Below are 7,957 nucleotides of genomic sequence, written 5' to 3'. Positions count from 1 at the left end.
GAGATTTATTAGGCACAATGCCTATGAGAGAAGATTGGGAGGGAACCAAGAAGGTCTTGGAGAGCCCTCGCCAAAGATGTTTATTTGACTCTGGAGAAGGAGAGCAGTGAAGGTTGATTGGAAGAAGGCAGTTCTAAGAAAGTTTGGCAAGGTCAATGGTAATGGGAGGGATGGAGCCAAAGCAGCCCATCAGAGGAGTTCCCCATCTCCCAGGAATGCCCTGCCCGGCTGGGGCACCCAGCATTGACGGGGAAAAGTGAGTGGGATGGGCAGCCTTGGTGCCATAGTGGTAATGGATTTCTAAATGCAGCAGCTGGAAACATTGCTCAGTTATGCTCCCCTCAGTTGGAACTCTGAAAAATACAGTCCCATAATGACTGCCACAGGCTGCCTCCCACATCACACAGATCCACTTTTCCTCACAGATGGGGGAGTGGCTTAACCATGGTACCCACGGTCCCCTTCTACCCTGGTGGTCTTGGGTACAAGTTGTCCAAAGTACTCAGGCAGCAGGGGTAACATGCACTTCAGTGGAACCTCTTCTATGTCCCCTGGCCAGAGTATGTCCCTTTTGTTCACCAGGACCTCCAACTCTGCAAAACTCTAAGTACGGTGTGTGAAAATAAATAAAGGAAGCCTCATTTAAAATGGAGTTAGGAAGCTCTGATGGGGGAACTCTCAGGCACTACCACTTGCTGTAAGAAGCCTACCTCCCACCCCCCCAATAGGAAGAAGCTTACTTTACATACCACAACAAGAAGAAGGAAGATTTTTATCCTTGCCCACCTACAGTCCAGCCAACAAGAACTCGGTGAAACAGCCCCTCCCAGCTTCCTCCTTTCCCCTATAAAAACAAGCCCCTTCTTCTGTTCTCCAGACTTGCCTATGGTTCACCATAGTTTGCTTGTCCTGAATTGCAATTCCTCGGCTATTCACAAAACCCATTTTGCTGGTAAAATAACTGGCTCTTTTGTTTTTTAAGGTCAACAGGAGTATAGAGGGATAAAATCCCTAGCTGGCCATTGGCAGCGATGTACAGATACACTTGCTTTCACTCCATGGTTCGGAAGTATATATTCTTCCCCGTGGGGACACAGCATCACATAGAAGTTGCCGATTTAATGAATACACCACATAATTCCAGAGCATTGCTCCAGGCTGGCTCTTGAGCTGAATTTTTAGAGGCTATTCGAGAGTTCTGTGAGGCTTGCTGGTTCTAGATGATGCAATATGTGACATAACCAGTGGATCCCATGGTCAACTGTTTCACTCCTTTCACATGACAGGCAGTCATATCCCCTGGATGTTCTGTATCTGAAAATTGGCTCAAATATGGGAAATGAGCCAGACTGTTACTTTTTATTGAGGCAATCATCCTTAGCTTCCATCCCTGCCCTTGCATTGTTATTCTTGTTACAACTATTGACCAGCACTCTTGCTCCCAGAGACACCAAGTTCCCTTAATCATGTTCACAATTGCACAGAGGTCAAGCTCATTTGACTACCCCTTTGACCTTGTCAATCTTTCGGGTAACTGTGGCCTCCTGGCATCTGGATCTGCTGCTTGGCTTCTGAAGACTGTATCTGCTTTCCCTACTATCAACCCTGGCCTACAGAGAAGGCCACCACTGAATTTCTGATGCTGGTATCTCTCACTAGCACATTGATGATGGCCTTGGGGAATAATGTGACCTCTGGGTCTTCCTGTGGAACATAATTGTCTGCCGGATCCTCTGGCCTCACATAATACATCCACTCTAGCATGCCTGCTTCCCTCAGCTTCTTTGTTCCTGCCTTTAACATTTGATATGGCACCCCAGGAATTTCTGCTTCACTTAGTGCCAGCCATCACTTTTTTAAGTCCCCCAAGAGTCACCCCAGCAGGAAGTTTGTCCCATCTCCTAGGGTCTTTGCTAGGATATGCCTTGTCTCAAGAAAATCAATGGCCCTACATCAGGAGTACTTGCTTACATAGGCTTACATTCTGGCCTCTTTGATGAAGCACCTCCAAAGTCCCATCACAAGGGTATTCTTCTGGCTTAAACCAACACATACTAGCTAATTATTTGAACTCATTCAGTATATAAAGTCTATTTCCTTCTTTATCAGGCCTAATATGCTATTCTGAGACCTACCAGCCTGCAGCCAGAAGTGAAGAAGAGGGCAGCTCCTGAGGGAATCACCTGTTTCCTTGGGAGAAGAGTTTTTCTGTTAGTTTTATTTTGTTTCAGCAGCCACCATTTTTACTGCACGTCTGCCATGTGCCAGTCCTTCCGTACTGGGTGTCACTGCACCCTCACCAATCAAGTGGCATGACTATGACGACAACCATGACCTTCAAGAAACTGAGGCTCAGAGAGCTTAAATCACTTGCCCAAGTTCCCCAGCTGGTAAGTACAGAGGGAGAATCCTAATCCAAATCTGTCACATTCCAGAGCCCATGTTCTCTCCACTTTGCTACCAGTTATCCTCTTCAGTGAAGGGTTACTGGTGCAGTCTCTGGGATGGCCAAGAGTCACTCTTATGGAAATCCCTAACAGGTATTACAGAGTGGGTTTAGACTTCAGGGGTCCTGGCAAGAATCTTCAAATATCCTAGATACTCCTTGGCCTAGAGACCCCAGATATAAACAGGCAGACTCTGACAGTTATGTGGACACAAAAACAAAGTTCCAAGGAGACACACATTTCCCTTCCCATGGTGCGGTTGTGTGGGTACACATAGGCTCTTAGTCACACATCACTGAATCCCACAGAAGGGCTATACAGTTCTGGGAATGTGTACACACTCATACTCACTATTCCCTTCATGCCCATGCATTAGCATACGTGCCCACACATTCACATACACACACACACACATACATTCATTCATGCCTGGGCACAGTTATGTGGACATTGAGGCAGGTGATAGGAAAGAGGCTCTCGCTGGGTCAGATGAGGATGGCGATGCTAGATGTGGTCTCATGACGCTAATGAGCAGACAACCATCTTGAAATGCTGAAGACTCTGCCATTGCCACCATGGTCACTGTGGGTAGAGGGAATGGCTGCATGGATGGGAAGGCAGGGTCCAGTCACACCCCCCTGGTACAGCAGCAAACCCAGCAGCAAGAGCAAACCTGAGGCAGCCACGCTATGCCCATAAACAGCATGGCAGCCAATGGCTGAGCATGGGCAGTGACCAGCCAGCCCAGCATTAGGCCAGTGACCAGCAGCACAGGACCACTGAGCAGCACCCTGAGGGCACTGGCACCTCCACCACTGCATATTAGGGCCACGTAGTGGGGCTGGCATATGCAGTTCATGTCCTGCAGGGCTGAGCTCATCACCTGCTTAACCAGAACCAGCAGGGCCAGCAGGGAGAACACAGTGCCTGCCGCCAGCCACCACTTGACCACACAGCTGCTGGTGGAGGAGAGCAGTGCTGTGCCACTTACCCCACAGCCCACCACAAGGCCTACAGTACAAATGATAGCTCTTTCTCAGGAAAGGCAGTCTACCTCTGAATCCCAAAATGTTCATAAGCAAATGCAGACACATCCTCAGGGGCCTCCGTCAAGATAGTCCCATCTCATGTTTCAAGGCCCCTGTGTTTTCCAACCAGCACCTTGGCCTTGGTATAACAAAGCAGAGTCTTGGGTGATCCCTCAACTATCTCTGGAGTTTGCAACTCTAGTAGATCCTCAGCCTGCCGCACAGCGCTGTCTGTGCTTTCACTACAAGAGATAAGGACCTCTTCATAAGATACCAAAGCTTGCTGACAGCCTATAGTCCCTTATTAGCCCTCTGGAGGGCATCAATACAACTTGGAAGTAACCAGCCAACTCCACTACCTTTGTAGGCACTGTTAACCCAAAACTTCCAAATGCCTGAATCCTTAAATCCTGCCACAGCACTGACCTCCACCCAGACATTTTCCTGTCACCACCGATGAAATTCACCATCAGTGTAATCCCGAGCAGTTAACACTGATTGTACAAAGGAGTACTGTTGCCCCATCTGCCAAACAGAACAATGTCCTCTTCACTCACCAAGCAATGAGTAAGCAAGTCCTAAGTCCCTGTCTTATTGCTTGTTTTGTTGGATAACTCCTGAAACCACTTGTGTTATCTGGATACTCTGAGAAGCACATGATACTAAGATAGAATTAGCTGTGCAAAAATTTATTAGGGGAAACATCTGTGAGGGAAACTCAAAAAGAAGCCCCTTGCAAGGGAAAAGGAAAGAAAGAAAAGCTGGGTACAAGGGTAGGAGACAGCATGAGGGTTTTAAGAAAGTTTGGCAAAGTTGTTGGCACATTCTCAAGCCAAAGCTGCCCATCAGAGGAGTCCTGCATCTCCCAATATTGGGCCTGCCTTAGCATCCTTCAGTCTCTATAGCATATGTTTCTCATGGGGCAAATATACTTGCTTTGATTGTTAATTAAGCTACTGAGTTAAAATGTTTAGTTTCATTGAAACTTAAAAGCAAGCAAAAGAATGTAGAGGCCTTACATGAATCTTAAATTTATAGCTCCCTTCTTTATTTTCCTATGTTTGTGTCAGTGCCACAATCCCTATATTCTATTGTTCTAAAATTTTATTTTTTTATTTTTATTTTTTTTTTTTTAAGATTTTTTTATTTATTTGCGAGACAGAGAATGGGAGACAGAGAGCATGAGAGGGGAAGGGTCAGAGGGAGAAGCAGACTCCCTGCTGAGCAGGGAGCCCGATGTGGGACTCGATCCCGGAACTCCAGGATCATGACCTGAGCCGAAGGCAGTCGCTTTAACCAACTGAGCCACCCAGGCGCCCTCTAAAATTTTATTTTAATTAGTCTTTGAAGTCCTCAGAAATTCCAAAGACATTATACAAATGACTTATAATTAAATTATTACCTCCAAATTGTTATGTTGAGAATACTGGATGAATCCATGTGGGGTGGGGATTATAAGTGATTTTTTAAAAATAATATATGTTTTCAGTTATAAGTTAAGCATAATTAAGACACAAAATCATTGTAGTAAAAAAACTAATCACTCTTCCTATGGTATTACATCAATGCAGATATCATTTGGGTTTTCAAATTTTTTTTTAATCTCTACGTACAATGTGGGGCACAACCCCAAGATTAAGAGTCACATACTCTACTGACTGAGCTAGCCAGGCAACCCTCTTTTCTTTTAATATAATGATTCAGTAGTTCCATATATTACTCATTGCTCATCAAGATAAGGGTACTCTTGAGTTAGAGGCTGGGAAGATGGCAAAGTAAGAGAAACCTAAGCTCACTTCATTCCATGCAATCAACTAGATAACACATCAGCATAAATAACCCAGAAAATGACCCAAAGATTGATAGAACAAACTCTATAACTAAAGGTAGAGAAGAGGCCACATCCAAGAGGGTAGGAAGAGCAGAGATGTGGTGAGGAGTAAAGGGCCTATGGCCATCCATGGAGTGTGGAGCAGGGAGGGAGCCGCAAGTGTGGAGAAAGGCAAGAGACATACTATCACACTGGAGCCCACAAGGGGGACACAAATCCACAGAGCATTTGGCATTGAAAGTGAGAGGGGCCAAATTTCCTGAGTTCTTACAACCAGAGGGACTTGAAGCCTGGAATTTTACAAATCAGTGGGCTCTGTTCTGGGAGAACCCAGACAGCAATAGGAAGCCAAGTCCCACCCTTAAAGAGACAGCACAGAAAACAGCCCTAGGAAATACAGTGTAGAAACAGCAGTTTGAGAAATACCTGGGACATAATGGAGGGAGAGTAGTCTATTCATTCCAAAGTATGTCCCAGAGAGAGACTCCTCCAGAAACAAAGGAGCTGGCAGGTGCCATTTCCCTCCCCTTCCCCCCAGCACAAACACATAGCCACCTGAGGGAACCAGCACAGCGCCAACGTGCCATCTAACTTGCTTACACCAAGCTCCACCCACTGCACTTTGGTGGATCTGCCCTTTGCAGTCATGCTTGCCTCAGTCCCAGCTCTGTGGGTCCCCTCACCCAGAAGACTGGCACAAACCTTGCCAACATTGTGTTTCCCTACCTGTGTGTTTTGCAGGGCCTCAGTCCTGCCAGCAGTGGTGGTGGGCCCTGCAGAAGGATGAGTGCACCTTGTTAAAACCGCACATCCTGCCTACAGGGCCCAGGTCCTAGCAGTGGCTATGGCACATCTCATTTCGCAAGCATACTGGCTCACACATTGTTAAAACTGCACAACCCGCCTTGGCCAGGGACCAAACACTGCCCACAATGGGTAAAGAGAACTTCTACAGAGGTCTGAACTGAAGGGAAAAGTGGCCAGGATAGAACAGAAAGGTTCACGTAAGACACATAGGAGACACCCTGTGACACACCACATTCTGGGGAACAGGGCACACTGCACTGCAGGGCACTGCAGGACCTATTCTTCATAAGGCCATTACTTTCAAGAGTAGGAGACATCGGTGACTTTCCAGACACGGAGAAGATGCACAGAGACTTAGACAAAATGAGAAGGCAGAGTAATTTGTCTCAAATGAAATAACAGGATAAAGCCACAGACAGAGATCTAAGTGAAACAGGTATAAACAGCATGCCCGATAGAGAATTTAAAGTAATAATTATGGAGATACTCGCTGGACTTGAAAAAAGAGTGGAGGACATCAATGAGACCCCTAACATAACAAAAAGATTAAAAAAGAACCAGAGATGAAAAATACAATAAATGTAAGTAAAAATACATTAGATGGAATAAATAGCAGCTAGAGGAAGCAAAGGAATAAATTAGTGACCCAGAAGACAGAGTAATGGAAAGTAATCAGGCTAAGCAGGTGAGAGAAAAAAAATATGGAAAATGAGAACAGACTTAGGGGACTAAGCAACCCCATCAAGTGTAATGACATTTTCATTATAAAGATCCCAGAAGGAGAAGAGAGAGAAAAGGGGGCAGAAAATTCATTTGAATAATAGCTGAAAACCTCCCGAATCTGGGGAAGGAAACATATCCAGAGCCAGGAGGCACAGAGATTCCCCAACAAAATCCACCCAAGGAGGTCCACACCAAGACACATAGTAAGTAAAATGGCAAAAAGTAGTGATAAAGAGACAATTTAAAAAAAAAATTAAAAGCAGCTGTATGTTAACTATACTAGAATAAAAATAAAAATGAAATAACAAAAAAAATTAAAAGAAGCAAGAAAAAATAAGACAGTTATATAAGAGGAAAACCCCACAAGGCAATCAGCAGGTGTTTCAGCAGAAACTTTGCAGGCCAGAAAGGAGTGGAATGATATATTCAAAGTGCTGAATAGGGAAATTCTGGGCAAGAATACTCTATCCAGTTTAAGGGATCATTCAGAATAGAAGAGATAGTTTCTCAGACAAACAAAGGCTAAAGGAGTTTCTGACCACTAAGAAATGTTAAAGGGGACTCTTTGAGTGGAAAGAAAAGATCCTAAGAGTATGAAAAGCAAGAAACACAAAAGCAGTAAAAATAAGTATATCTGTAAAAATCAGTCAAGGGTTCACAAAATAAAAGGATGTAAAATATGATACCATTTACCTAAGACATGGAGGGGAGAGGAGCAAAGAATGGGTTTAAACTTAAGTGACCATCAACTTAATACAGACTGCTATATGCAGAGATGTTATATACAAACCTAGTGGTAACCATAAATCAAAAACCAGTAATAGATATGCAAAGAATAGAGAAAGGAATCCAAATATACCACTAAAGAAAGCCAGTGAATTATGAAAGAGGGCAAGAGAAGAAAGGATCAGAGTAAAACTACAAAAACAGCCACAAAATAAGTAATAAAATGGCAGTAAATACATATCCACCAATAATTACTTTAGATATAAATCGACTAAATGCACCAATCAAAAGACGTAGGATGACAGCATGAATTAAAAAAAAAAAAGACCCATCCACATGCTGCCTATAAGAGATTCATTTCAGACATAAAGACACATGCAGATCAAAAGTGAGGG

General features: G+C 44.3%; 1 pseudogene; it reads right to left on the bottom strand.

The window, feature by feature from the left end:
- Positions 1 to 2,932: 2,932 nt before the first annotated feature.
- Positions 2,933 to 6,430, bottom strand: LOC123835778 (transmembrane protein 125-like; annotated as a pseudogene).
- Positions 6,431 to 7,957: the final 1,527 nt, after the last annotated feature.

The sequence above is a fragment of the Mirounga angustirostris genome, unplaced genomic scaffold (genome assembly GCF_029215605.1).
Source record: "Mirounga angustirostris isolate CCGP_5_RB_7025 unplaced genomic scaffold, mMirAng1.0.hap1 SCAF_7, whole genome shotgun sequence".
NCBI classification, from domain to species: domain Eukaryota; kingdom Metazoa; phylum Chordata; class Mammalia; order Carnivora; family Phocidae; genus Mirounga; species Mirounga angustirostris.
This window is presented reverse-complemented; position numbering and strand designations above follow the sequence as displayed.